General features: G+C 45.2%; 1 protein-coding gene and 1 non-coding gene across 3 annotated transcripts in view; one reads left to right on the top strand and one right to left on the bottom strand.

Annotated features, from left to right (window-relative positions):
- LOC126428413 (angiotensin-converting enzyme-like) overlaps positions 1-13,917 on the bottom strand; it is a 289,344-nt gene extending 275,427 nt beyond the window's left edge. For both annotated transcript variants that reach the window (XM_050090336.1, XM_050090337.1), the window contains exon 1: positions 13,593-13,917. The gene's annotated coding sequence lies outside the window, so the exon portion shown is untranslated. The remainder of the gene's footprint in view (positions 1-13,592) is intronic.
- Trnar-gcg (transfer RNA arginine (anticodon GCG)) lies at positions 6,663-6,739 on the top strand. The gene has a single exon. It is a non-coding gene; the product is annotated as a tRNA-Arg (tRNA).
- Positions 13,918-14,669: the final 752 nt, after the last annotated feature.

The following is a 14,669-nucleotide window of genomic DNA, read 5'->3' as shown; positions in this document are numbered from 1 at the left end:
TGAAATATACATATTTTCTGTGTACTGTTCAAGTTCGTGAAGTGTTTTTATGTATCCAGAATGAGATTTTCACTCTGTAGCGGAGTGTGCGCTGATATGAAACTTCCTGGCAGATTAAAACTGTGTGCCGGACCGAGACTCGAACTCGGGACCTTTGCCTTTCGCGGGCAAGGCACACAGTTTTAATCTGCCAGGAAGTTTCATGTTTTTATGTAATCTCAAAACTGGTTACAATTTTCGCAGTGATAAAGTACAAAGAAATATTTTGACCCCTGCTCTGAAAAGGGAGAAATTTAAGCCAAAAAATGCGCAAAGGTATGCAATAAACATATTTCAAAATCCTTGCAGAGATATTTTCACGAGGCGGAGGGTAGCATGTACATTGGTTCTCACATCAAAACTCGCTGAACGACGAAGATTTTGAGACAACGTTGTCAGTTATTGTGCTTTGTATCTTCGATATTGTTTTGGTACATGTACTGAGCCGGCCGGGGTGGCCGAGCGGTTCTAGGCGCTACAGTCTGGAACCGAGCGACCGCTACGGTCGCAAGTTCCAATCCTGCCTCGGGCACGGATGTGTGTGATGTCCTTAGGTTAGTTAGGTTTAAGTAGTTCTAAGTTCTAGGGGACTGATGACCTCAGAAGCTAAGTCCCATAGTTCAAAAATGGTTCAAATGGCCTGAGCACTATGGGACTTAACATCTGAGGCCATCAGTCCCCTAGAACTTAGAACTACGTAAACCTAACAAACCTAAGGACATCACACACATCCATGCCCGAGGCAGGATTGCCGGCCGGAGTGGCCGAGCGGTTAAAGGCGCTACAGTCTGGAACCGCACAACCGCTACGGTCGCAGGTTCGAATCCTAGGTTTAAGTCGTTCTAAGTTCTAGGGGCCTTATGACCACAGCAGTTGAGTCCCATAGTGCTCAGAGCCATTTGAGGCAGGATTCGAACCTGCGACCGTAGCAGTCGCGCGGTTCCGGACTGAAGCGCCTAGAACCGATCGGCCACCACGACCGGCGCATCAATACACGTTTGCAGACGGATAATGAGAAAGTGTTGCACAGACTGTAGAGTTTCTACAGATATTGCCGCACACGCCGCTGCAATACGATGTTGCATATCCTCTACAGTCGTTGGGTGTTCTTGATATACTCTCTCACTGCGCCCCAGAAAAATAAGTCTAATGGCGTCAAATCGGGGGACCGTGCTGGCCATCGCACGGTTCCTCCGCCGGACCAGTAGTGCATGTTCCGCAGATTCACATTACCATGATCTGTAAATGAAGTCTCATCCGTAAACAACGTATTGCTTAGGAATACTGGATTGCCTTGAAACTGCTGAAGTGCAAAACGACAGAATGCAATGCGGGATTCAAAGTCATCCCCGTGCAGTTCTTGGTGCAGTGAGATATGGAACGGATGAAACCGATGCCGCTGCAAGAGTCCGCACACACTACTGTGGCTTATACAGGGTGTTTCAAAAATGACCGGTATATTTGAAACGGCAATAAAAACTAAACGAGCAGCGATAGAAATACACCGTTTGTTGCAATATGCTTGGCTGACTGGTTCAAATGGCTCTGAGCACTATGGGACTCAACTGCTGAGGTCATTAGTCAATATGCTTGGGACAACAGTACATTTTCAGGCGGACAAACTTTCGAAATTACAGTAGTTACAATTTTCAACAACAGATGGCGCTGCAAGTGATGTGAAAGATATAGAAGACAACGCAGTCTGTGGGTGCGCCATTCTGTACGTCGTCTTTCTGCTGTAAGCGTGTGCTGTTCACAACGTGCAAGTGTGCTGTAGACAACATGGTTTATTCCTTAGAACAGAGGATTTTTCTGGTGTTGGAATTCCACCGCCTAGAACACAGTGTTGTTGCAACAAGACGAAGTTTTCAACGGAGGTTTAATGTAACCAAAGGACCGAAAAGCGATACAATAAAGGATCTGTTTGAAAAATTTCAACGGACTGGGAACGTGACGGATGAACGTGCTGGAAAGGTAGGGCGACCGCGTACGGCAACCACAGAGGGCAACGCGCAGCTAGTGCAGCAGGTGATCCAACAGCGGCCTCGGGTTTCCGTTCGCCGTGTTGCAGCTGCGGTCCAAATGACGCCAACGTCCATGTATCGTCTCATGCGCCAGAGTTTACACCTCTATCCATACAAAATTCAAACGCGGCAACCCCTCAGCGCCGCTACCATTGCTGCACGAGAGACATTCGCTAACGATATAGTGCACAGGATTGATGACGGCGATATGCATGTGGGCAGCATTTGGTTTACTGACGAAGCTTATTTTTACCTGGACGGCTTCGTCAATAAACAGAACTGGCGCATATGGGGAACCGAAAAGCCCCATGTTGCAGTCCCATCGTCCCTGCATCCTCAAAAAGTACTGGTCTGGGCCGCCATTTCTTCCAAAGGAATCATTGGCCCATTTTTCAGATCCGAAACGATTACTGCATCACGCTATCTGGACATTCTTCGTGAATTTGTGGCGGTACAAACTGCCTTAGACGACACTGCGAACACCTCATGGTTTATGCAAGATAGTGCCCGGCCACATCGCACGGCCGACGTCTTTAATTTCCTGAATGAATATTCCGATGATCGTGTGATTGCTTTGGACTATCCGAAACATACAGGAGGCGGCGTGGATTGGCCTCCCTATTCGCCAGACATGAACCCCTGTGACTTCTTTCTGTGGGGACACTTGAAAGACCAGGTGTACCGCCAGAATCCAGAAACAGTTGAACAGCTGAAGCAGTACATCTCATCTGCATGTGATTCCGCCAGACACGTTGTCAAAGGTTTCGGGTAATTTCATTCAGAGACTACGCCATATTATTGCTACGCATGGTGGATATGTGGAAAATATCGTACTATAGAGTTTCCCAGACCGCAGCGCCATCTGTTGTTGACAATTGTAACTACTGTAATTTCGAAAGTTTGTCTGCCTGAAAATGTACTGTTGTCCCAAGCATATTGCAACAAACGGTGTATTTCTATCGCTGCTCGTTTAATTTTTATTGTCGTTTCAAATATACCGGTCATTTTTGAAACACCCTTTACTTACACCTCGTGCAATTTCTCGTACACCCACCTGAGGATTGTGCGCTATAGCAGCCAGAGCAGCAATTTCGTTTCCGTTGCCAGTCGCTGGCGTTGTACGTCGACGTTTTGTGGGAGCCCAGCTTCCTGTTTCCGTGATTGTCTTGCTGATGTTGCCAATGGTTCGACGTGACGGACACCCCCAATCTGGGTAGCGTTCAGCATACAGTGTCATAGCTGAGATTGAATTTCTGTGACATTCGCCATAAATTAAAATAATATCTAGTTTTTCTTCATTACTGAAGGCCGGCATATCGACTAGATGACGGCAAAAGTAACAGGCCACAAGAAAACAGGTTTTAATGTGGCAACGTATGTAAATTACGTTACAGTAAGAGAGCAGTTAAACAGACTAGATTAGGAGATACTTGTACACTGAAGATAGAGCGTGCCGTGGTGATATTGTTATGTTTAGGGCAGGATACAGGCGCCAGTGCAGGCAGCCCCTGTTCTGAGCACAGTACTACATGCGATGCATTACGTCAGAAACTGTGACCCCGTTGCTATCCTTTACAAGGCACATATTTCAGAACTTACGAGGTTTAGAAACACGAAACCAAGTGTGTTACCACTAATTGTACCTCTAGTTGTCATTTCGCCACAATAAACATTATGCGTAGGACATCCATCATTCTGTTACCGCATGCCCGCCGGAGTGGCCGTGCGTTTCTAGGCGCTACAGTCTGGAACCGCGTGACCGCTACGGTCGCAGGTTCGAATTCTGCCTCGGGCATGGATGTGTGTGATGTCCTTAGGTTAGTTAGGTTTAAGTAGTTCTAAGTTCTAGGGGACTGATGACCACAGCAGTTAAGTCCCATAGTGCTCAGAGCCATTTGAACCATTTTTTTGTTACCGCATTATTTGACACATTATGAGAGATGGACCGGTTCAAATAAGGTACAGCTCAAGAAAGGACTAAACTAACCCCCTTTAGGAGTGCCATCAATGAAATATGGGCCAATGATGTGTTGTCACACAATACCACACCATACATTAATACTCCACTGACGTAGTACTCAATTACATCACGATTACCGGCAGCGTGAGGGGCACGCTTGAGTCTCAGGAGGCGCGCTAGCTGTGCGCTTCATTCATTTCAAGCGTCAGCTTCGCTTCGCAATTTCTCGGGATGTAATCGACGTATTGCGATGCAACCAACGCCATGATTTTTGTGATTTTTCATGCTGTTGATTGCATACGAAATAATAGGTGATGTCCGTTTGAAAATACACAAGTTTGTGTTGAAAATAGTATTTGTTTACGTTTTAAAATTTCGCATAGTATTTGGTTTCCTAAGCCCCTGCCGTACATTCATGCTGGTGAAAACCATTTTTGAATATCTATTGTTGTTCCAGAGATATTTGAGATGGCAGATTTAGGTGAGACACCCTGTATAAGTGTTAGAAGTTCAAGACTTGAAAAGGTTTCTGGTACTGTACAGTTACATTCGGTATACTCTGTTATTGTTTCCAACTTCTCCCCACCACTTAACAAGGTGGTCACTGGTTTGACGGTTGAAATCACCTGGTTTTCACTCGAAGAAATCGTACAGCTAAGCTTTCAATTTCACGCCATTTTTGAGTGAAACGCCACGCAGTACTTCGAGGGGGATCGGAACAAATGGAAATCAGGAGAATATGTAGGATGTGGCAGCACGTCCCAGTCAAGCGTTGAACGATCTGCTTCGCGATGTGAAACTGTTGTCGTGTAACGAAGGAATGCCATGTCGGCGGTAAGGTTGTTTTTCTTGCATAGCATTCCTGAGTCGCTGCATTTGTTGGAAGTAATGTTCCGCGTTCACTGCTTGGTTACGATCAAGTAGTTCCTGGTGGATTACCCATGTCTTTGATGTTTGCAATTGCCGTCTTTGAATCGCTTAAACCAATTTTGAGCCATGCTAAGGGCCATCGCTTCTCCGTCATACACTTTACAAATCCCTCCAGCTGTTTCTGTGGCTTTGGTAGCTCGATTAAACGCAAAAAGCAGAAGACGTCGACTCCTCATTTTAATGACACACGGTTGTGTAGAATACATTATCCTCTAAAAAACATTTTATTTTTCGTGCAGAATTTTCACTTAAAACAAAACCGCCAGGATTTATCAACCAACCCAGCTGATTACCTTTCTCTCCCTGCATTTCGCAGCTGCTATTTTGAGTTTTAAAAGAGTAAGCCTATCGCTAATTGCTCGACTATCGCAAATGGGAAACCCTACAGTTGAGCTGTTAGTTATCTCTGTTCATCCGTATCAGCCGGTTCAAAGTACAGAACCACTTCGTTACGCCAATCTGGAGGACGCGCCGAGGTCGTCCGATGCAGCGGTACTCGGCGACGTACTAGCGTTCAGTGGAACATCAGTTACGGTCACTGGTTAGACAGACTTGCCGCCTCAGTCACGAAACACAACTTGCGGAAGACCAAATTCGCGTTTTGTTAACCAGTTTTCTCTTCCGGGTTTATAAAGTGATCACCCAAAACATTCAGACTACTGCCCACCACGAGACTATGCCGTCTGCAAACGTTGCGGTCTCGTAATGCAACAAAGGATATAAGCGTAGCAGAAGCAAATGGGGAGTCATTGGAGCGTCGATACGGGTTGCAAATGGGGACATTATCAATTCTGAAGTGGAAAATGGTATCTTGGAAACGGCGAAGCTGCTTGGCTGTTGGCGTGTTGCAGTCGTGAACGTGTGTGGGAAAGTAGTGTTGGAAGGACGGTGAACCAACGAGGGAGTGACAAGGTGTTGGACGTCAACGCCACATCGCAGAAAGCGTAGGTCGGAGGCCTGGCTGCTCCGTATAGCAGAATGGCGGCGATCTGTGACAGAACCGATGACACAGTACAAAGCATGTTCAGAAAATACGTGTACTACATCTTTTTAGAAAAAGAGTATTGGAAAAAAAGTTACAGGGTGAAACTTCCTGGCGGATTAAAACTGTGTGCCGGACCGAGACTCAAACTCGGGACCGTCGCCTTTCGCAGGCAAGTGCTTTACTGACTGAGCTACCCCAGCACGACTCGCGACCTGTTCTCACAGCTACAGTTCTGCCAGTACCTCGTCTCCTACCTTCCAGACTTCACAGAAGGTCTTCTGCGAACCTTGCAGAACTAGCATTCCCGGAGGAAAGGTTTTTGCGGAGAGATGGCTTAGCCACAGCCCGGGGGATGTTTCCAGAATGAGATTTTCACTCTGCAGTGGAGTGTGTGCCGATATGAAACTCTGCTGTGAACGGTCGTGAGCCGTGCTTGGGTAGCTCAGTTGATAGAGCACTTGCCCACGGAAGGAAAAGTTCCCGAGTCGAGTCTCGGTCCGGCACACAGTTATGATCTGCCAGGAAGTTTCGTATCAGTGCACAATCCGCTGCAGAAAAAAAATCTCATTCTGGAAACATCCACCAGGCTGTGGCTAAGCCATGTCTCCGCAATATCTTTTCTTCCAGGAGTTCTAGTCCTGCAAGGTTCGCAGAAGAGTTTCTGTGAACTTTGGAAGGTAGAAGACGAGGTACTGGCGGAAGTAAAGCTGTAAGGACGGGCCGTGCTTGGGTAGCTCAGTTGGTAGAGCACTTGCCTGCGAAATGCAAAGGTCCCGAGTTCGAGTCTCGGTCCGGCACGCAGTTTTAATCTGCCAGGAAGTGCACACTCTGCTGAAGAGTGAAAATCTCATTCCAGAAGCTACAGGGTTCAAATGGCTCTGAGCACTATGGGACTCAACTGCTGAGGTCATTAGTCCCCTAGAACTTAGAACTAGTTAAACCTAACCAACCTAAGGACATCACAAACATCCATGCCCGAGGCAGGATTCGAACCTGCGACCGTAGCGGTCTTGCGGTTCCAGACTGCAGCGCCTTTAACCGCACGGCCACGTCGGCCGGCAAGTTACAGGGTATTGTTGATACATTTGTTGACTATTTTTAACATAATCGCCATCCTGATCAACGCAAATGGTGAGCCATAACGTAAGCTTCTTTATGCCCTCCTCCAAGAACTCTCTTGCCAGCTCCTTTCCCCATTTCAGAACCTCTTTCTGCACCTGCTCGTCGATGAAAATCTAGATCCACTCATGTGTGCACTTCAGGGAGATGAAAAGACGATAATCTGAAGGCGCCAAGTCAGGGGAGTATGGGAGTATGGTTAATAACATCCCAACCAAATGGGACCAGGAGCACTTTGATTGCTAAGGCTCTGTGAAGACGAGCTATATCGTACAAAAAGGACACTCCTCTCGTCTGCATTCTCCTCCTTTTGTTTCGAATGTTCCTTTTGATTTTTTTGGGATTTCGCAATATCGTTGTGGGTTGATGATCTCCCCTGAGGCAGAAATTCGAGCAAAATGACGCCTTTTCGGTCCCAAAACACTGAATCTATAATCTTGTTTTGCTCGAAATTGCGGTTTTGAATTTTCTGGCAGATGGGGAATTAGTGTGACGCCTCTGTGACGATTGCCTTTTTGTCTAAGGCGTTTAATGAGCCACCCACGTTTCGTCTCCAGTCACAATAGAACTCAAGGAATGCTCGCCTTCCACATCAAGTCGCTCAAGAAAGTCTCGGGCGCTAATGTCCCAATTTTTCTGGTGTTTGGGGACCCATCTTGCGCACAGATTTCCGGTGTCTCAGCGTTTCTGCGTGGGTCACATCTAAGAGAGTTCTAGAGGGCCGTGGAAACATCACAGAAATTTCATCCACTTTGACAAACGGCGGTCTTCACGAACAGGTTCCTCGATTTTTTTGAACCAACTAAGAGTCAAAATGGAAGGTCGTCCACTCCTTTATTCTTCATGAACATTTGTTCTACGTACACCACTTAAACACCTTCGTCGTAAACTGTTTTGACGCGCTATACAATTTCAGTAGGTATATTCCTTTCGCGAATAGGAAGCGAATCAGTGGTTCGCACTTGGCGGGATTTCTTACCGACATCTTTCAGGCAAATGGACACCACAACGTGAGATTATGTACTGGCGCGTTTCTGCGATGTTCGCTATGGTCAGAGAATCCCTCTCTACCATTCAGTATTGCCAACGCTAAAAAAAAACATTTAAAAAAAGCGCAGCCCGTTACGGTAACTGTACACTTACTTTCTGAACATGCCTCGTACAATGCTGCAGATACAAGTGTTTCAGAAAACGCCTTTCAGCGTTCATGGTTGAACATGAAACACCGCAGCAAACGACAGCAAATGTGTTCCTACGTTGACCCAACATCATCAGTTGCAACTCTAGTGGACAAGGGATAATCGAAATTGGGCCATTAATCAACGGCAACCTGTCGCCTTTTCTTGTTGCAACGGGTAGATGGTCGTGTCTGGATAGGCCGTCATTCAAGCGAACGGCGGCTTGAAACATGCACCGCGACACGAAAGCAAGTGACTGCGTCAGTATTATGCTCAAATGGTTCAAATAGCTCTGAGCACTATGGGACTTACCTTCGGAGGTCATCAGTCCCCTAGAACCAACCTGAGGACATCAAACACATCCATGCCCGAGGCAGGATTCGAACTTGCGAACGTAGCGGTCGTGCAGTTCCAGACTGAAGCGCCAAGAACTGCTCGGCCACATCGGCCGGCAGTACTACGCTATGGACATTACTCACCTGGGCACCGAAAGGGTCTGTGGTAGTAGTCGAAAGTGCCATGACAGCTGTGGACTATGTGAGCTGTATTGTGGATCACCTGCATCCCATCATGCTTGATGTCTTCCCAGCATCACCACTGGGGAATAAACATTGTACCGTAGGATGGACCTGATCTGCCGAAATGGTCATATAATATTTGACACTAATACGACCTTGCAGCCCATGGAATACCGCGATATGGCTCTCAAATCATCACCGCGCCCGTCATGGGACGTGAACTCGGCCAGAAGTTGGAAAAGGTGTGAAACAAGACTCATCGGACCAAACGACTTCCTTCCGTTGCTCCAGAGTTCATGTTTTATGGCTTCGGCACCACGTTTCCCGTTACGAGCATTTGCTTCAGTGATAAGTGGCTTTGGAATTCCAGCTCGCCCTGCAATTCCCAGCTTATAAGGTTCTTGGTGTTGTTTTGGTGTTTGCGAGTGCGACATTCAGTTCTGTAGTGGCTTTTGTAGCTGCCGTACTCTTAGTTTTCGTCATAATCCTCTTCACTGACTGTCTGTCTCGAACACTCAACACACGTTTTCGTCCGCGTTGTGACTTAGCACGTAGTGTTTTCCTGCTTTACCTGTATGCGGTGTAAATATACGGAAACATCAAACACTTCGGCTCACTTCGTTAAGGAAGCACCCAGCACACGGCCACAAACCATTTACCCACGTTCGAATTCACTTAGCTCCGACATAATGCGTTCGCAGCTAAGCAGAACACTGTTCTCAGCGCGACTGATACTTTCAACGTATTGAGGACATAGCATGGGTGCCGTTTATGGTCAAAAACAGCAGTGCAAGCTACCGGCTTGGTTAGCATCTGCATTTATGTTCTAGCATGCATTTCTCGCGATGTCCGAAAGAACAGACCAATTACCTCTTGAGCGCAGATGCACACCAGGCTCGAGCTCATGGAAATTGGTGAAACACTGCGAGTACTGAGGATAATGGGCAAGAGGTACTACATTTGCTGTGTGTGAGAGAGAATTTGGGCCTGGCGGCAGGCGTGCTGTAGTACTCCCTGCAGTTGCTACGACCACTCGATGGAAAGGGCTCAGTAGTAGTCGGCACAATAGCTCAGCGTGTCCGGTCAGAGGGTTAGCTGCTTTCTGTAAAACAAAAACTCAATGACTGGGTAAACGATGAACTTGAACGGGTGTCGTGGGATGTCCGCAACGAACAAAATTAGATTAAAAAAAAAAAAAGTGGTCAAAGCATCTGCCTTGGAAGCAAAGAGACACGGTTTCGAATCCCGGTCTGGCATAAATTTTCAACTTTCCCCATTGATTTCAATCAATGCTCAGTCGCAGCCAAAGTCTTACCGTATTTTTGTCCGACTGCGCTACACAGATAGGTTTCTGTGGTAACACCAGAAACTCATTAACACATGACGCTTACCTATAAAAATACACGAAACGTATTCAAAAAGTAACGCGCAATTTGTAATTCCAAGTTTTGTATTCGTACGACAGGCGGATTTTTTCGATTTCGCGTTGCTAAACATACCCTACAAGTATCTGTACACTGTTAACCGTACAGCATATTTAGTCTGGTTAAGGAGGTTACATGTGTTTTGCTAGTAGCGATGATTATATTTTTTGTACGAAAATGGATAAGAGAATTTATTTTGTCCTAATCTTGTTATCACGGAATGAAGAGGCGTAAATTTTTTGAAATGTTAGCCGGCCATTGGGTCGAGCGGTTCTAGGCGCTTCACAGTCTGGAACCGCGCGACCTCTGCGGTTGCAGGTTAGAATCCTGCCTCGGGCCTGGATGAGTGTGATGTTCTTAGGTTAGTTAGGTTTAAGTAGTTCTAAGTTCTAGGGCATTGATGACCTCAGATGTTAAGTCCCATAGTGTTCAGAGCCATTTGAACCATTTTTAAATGTTAAACATTGTTTTGACGAGTAAAATAAGGGTTTTGAGGAGTATAACCGTTTTTTTGAAGAAGGCTGTGAAGACGCTGAAGATGGCGAGCGCCCTAGATGCCACAGAACATCAACAAGAGATAAAAAAAGTGAAATAAATGATTATGAACGATCACCGGATCACAATCAAAGAAGTCGGTGATGTTAGCATACCAACTGGCTCAGTCATGAATTTTTTTCGGATGTTTTGGGTATGAAATGTGTGACAGCAAAATTTGCCCTAGAACGGTTGTCCTTCGAACAAAAACTGTGGCAAATTAAAAACGATCAGATTTCGTTTGATGGAGTCAACAAGTACGCAGAACTACTGAAACGTGTCATAAAAGGTGATGAAACATGGGATTACGGATATGACGTCAAAATTAAGCCCAGTCGTTCCAGTGGAACGTTATACTCATCACTGTTTTTCGATTCCAGTGGCACAGTGCACCGTGAGTCGAACTCTCAATAACAAGTAGTATTTACAATTACAACGCCGTTTGCGTGAAGCAGGCAGGCCTCCATATTCGCCGTACATGACCCATATGACTTGTCTGTTTCGACAAATATAGGAAATCTTAAAGAACGATCGTTTCCCTAGCATTACTGAGAGCTGAAAGATGCCCCAGCGATAGAGTTCCAACTACATTTTAAGAATTTGAAAAAGTGCTGGAGTAGGTGTAAAACAGGGCTATTTACAACGTTACTTCATACGAATAAATGAATACTAAAAAACCATTTTTTTTCTTTTTTTAACACGTCTTGTGGCTAAAGGCATTATGGCAGATTCTATTTACTGATTCACAGAATACTCCGCAATACACAGCCTGCTGATCAAAATTATACAGAGCGAGTAGTTTGAGATAAGGAACTAATTGGTGGGTATTAAGTTAAAAATCTTCAATCGCGCAGCAATAGAAAGCGCTTTAAGTGATGGTGTCAATTCACGGGCTGTGACTGGAATTATTGGGAGAATTCTAGGAAGGTGTAGCTCATCTCTAAAACAAACCGCTTATAGAAAACTAGTGTAACCCATTCTTGAACACCGCTCGAGTGTTTGGGATCCCCACCAAGTCAGTTTAAATGAAGACATCGAAGCAATTCAGTAGCGTGCTGCTAGATGTTACTGGCAGCTTCGCTCAACACGCGAGGGTTATGGATATACTCCGTGAAATCAAATGGAAATACATGGAGGAAACGCGGCGAACGCAAAACGTTACTGGGGAAAAGTTTAGAAAACCGGCATTTTACTGCCATTAACGTCAGCCGCGTGTAAGGACTGCGAGAACAAGCTAAGAGAAATCAGGTCTCTTATGGAAGCATATAGGCAGTTGTTTTTCCCTCACTCCATACGCGGGTAGAACAGGAAAGGTATCCTCCGCCACACACCGTGTGGTGACTTGCGGAATATGTATGCAGACTAAGATCCGACCACTCGTTCTTTATGCCCAAATACTAATTTACATTCCTTATAATTTTGACCAAAGGCGCCCATGCCACGCAGCAAGTGGGGGCTGCGTGTGTCCTCCTAGTTGTCAGGGAAAGGAGAAAACATAATACACTCAGCTGTTTTCTTTTCAAGGAAATGATTTAAAATTCGGCATTACGTAGGTTTCAACAGAGTCGGAAATGGAACATTTTTATGGCTACTTACCATTCGTCTTCCAAAATGGGCGCTCCTAATTTTGACCCTAAACATTTGGGACAATTTGTACGTTGTGGTGGGGGATTCTAATTATTCCGGAGTCTAGAACTATTATATTCCCACTGGCTGCAGCACTGCACAAGGGGGAAAGAAACAAAAAGTCTACTTAAGTTTTATGCATAAAACCGTTGCAATTAATATAAGACAAAACATTTAAAGAGCCTTCGACAGTTAGCTTCTTGGATGTGGATATATGTTAAGTCTGGATCAGGAAAAAAAAAAACCTGGAGAAACCGCGGTCCTAGAGCTTATTTGGAAAACTTTAGTGAAACCCTATTCAAATGCATTGTTAGAGGCTGTTGTCTGCAGTCGAATATTTATATCGATGATATTATTGAATTACAGCGTGTTCAAAGCTAAGATTTCAAACATCACTCTTAATTGGCTGTGGTTCTCTAGTTTGTGGAATTAACATAAGGCCAGTCACTTACAACAGCCAGAAACGTGATGACTTGATTTTAAACCGAAGTATAAAAAAAAAAAAAGAAAAAAAGAAATGAACCCCGTTGAAATGCGAGAATTACACGTCCGAGTACTGACAACATGCAAATCAACTGCGATTGTTCAGTTAATATAGTAAGCATTATTTTATTATGAGTACCATCTTAGATGGTTATAGAAGTTGTCAAGAAACGCACGTATATTTCGTCCTAAAAATCACCGCTGTTTCTTCCAATGTGTTAAGTTTACCCTCAGAAACTACTGATAATAATCGGTGACTTCCGTTAGAAATTCCGATGTCTTACTGTCTTAGAAACAAAGCGCTTCTAAATAGGTCTGCACCTAACAGTTTAAATTGCTCGCAGAACAGTTACGTATGAATCCAGAACATTACATATTTTATGTGCAATTATAGGTTCTCTCTCACATTTTTACCATCAGTAAAGGAAGTAAGCGATGCGGAAATTGTAAAATGCAGTTGTTTTCAATACGAAATGTGAACGACGGAGGAAAACATAAAAACAGCTTAGAGATAACTACCTACGAATCGTTTATGGCGAATTTTTCCATAACATCATTTCATAATGGCAGTAAGAGGCAATACTGCATTCGCTAAAAATGTGGAAAGAGTCCATACACTACATCTCTTTTGCATAGATACGATCCAGAATTTTATTCTCCGCGGAAAGCATAGCAGAACAGACTGAAACTTTCCCCCCCAATGTTCTGTCAATCTTTTGAACAGAGAAAAAGGATCAGTTGCATTAACCTTTGATTAACTGTCAAAACTTACCTGACTCCGCGCAGTAGGTAAGACGGGTTTACAGCTCTTGGTCGCGCGAGGATGTGAAAGTCTTTTGTGTTCTCCTTGAAGGAAAAACGTCGGCGTAAGTTAACGTTATTTGCCGTGCGGCAAAAGCGTCGGAGCTCGCGGCTTCTACAGAACGGTTGTCAACATTCCTGTCTGCTTAACAGGGCCGCCCGCGTACACCATTCGACGAGTCGCGTCGCGAACTGAGCTTCAAAGAGAAGCGAGCGCTCAGATAGTCAAATGGCACCTGGCTGACAGACGAATGGCGCGCTTCCGCCGATGCCAGCGCTCCTGTCGGCCCTCTGCGAATCACGGCCCGCTACCGCCGTGTTTTGTTCGGCAGGCTCCCCCACCATAGGCGTTCGCTCCGCTCGCCAACTCGAGGGCAGCCAATGGCGGCGTTTGTGTGGGCGGGCTGTACAACAAGAAGTCCGTTGAACCTCCTCCCGGATTGTTGCTCCTCTTTCTTGTTTTTATTAGCCTCGGTGCTAGGAGAAAAATGTTGCTCGATCGATATTGCCCTGTAAAGTTGTTTATCGAACCGTCTCTTCACGCAAGCAAGTCTGCATCCCATTACACCGCTCATGGAGTCATTGTACTGAACCGGACATATCGAGCACTTCCTGTGGCTGCATCCACTTGCCTGCTACTTCTGGAATGTAAAACATTCAACAGACTAGATTGCATAAAATATATCTATTTTAAACAACCGGTTTCGACAGACTTTACCGTTAACTTCAGTTCTTTTTTGTTGTAAAACGTGTTAATTTGACGCTGAACCTCACGCAAAATTGGGGGGCAATGTGTGCGTGTGTTGTCCTTAGCGAAAGTTAGTTTTAGTTACTTTAAGTATTGTGTAAGTCTAGGGACCGATGACGTCAGCAATTTGGTCCCATAGGACTTCACACACACATTTTAAGGCGGGTAGATAACAGCGAAGTCTGTCGAAAACAGTTGCCTTAATAAAGAAATATTTTATGCTATGTAGGCTGTTGAACGTTTTTAGCAAGTAAAACGAATCGCGCCTTCACTGCCCTCAAAATGAGAAAATTAAAATTT

The sequence above is a fragment of the Schistocerca serialis genome, chromosome 12 (assembly GCF_023864345.2).
Source record: "Schistocerca serialis cubense isolate TAMUIC-IGC-003099 chromosome 12, iqSchSeri2.2, whole genome shotgun sequence".
NCBI classification, from domain to species: Eukaryota; Metazoa; Arthropoda; class Insecta; order Orthoptera; family Acrididae; genus Schistocerca; species Schistocerca serialis.
This window is presented reverse-complemented; position numbering and strand designations above follow the sequence as displayed.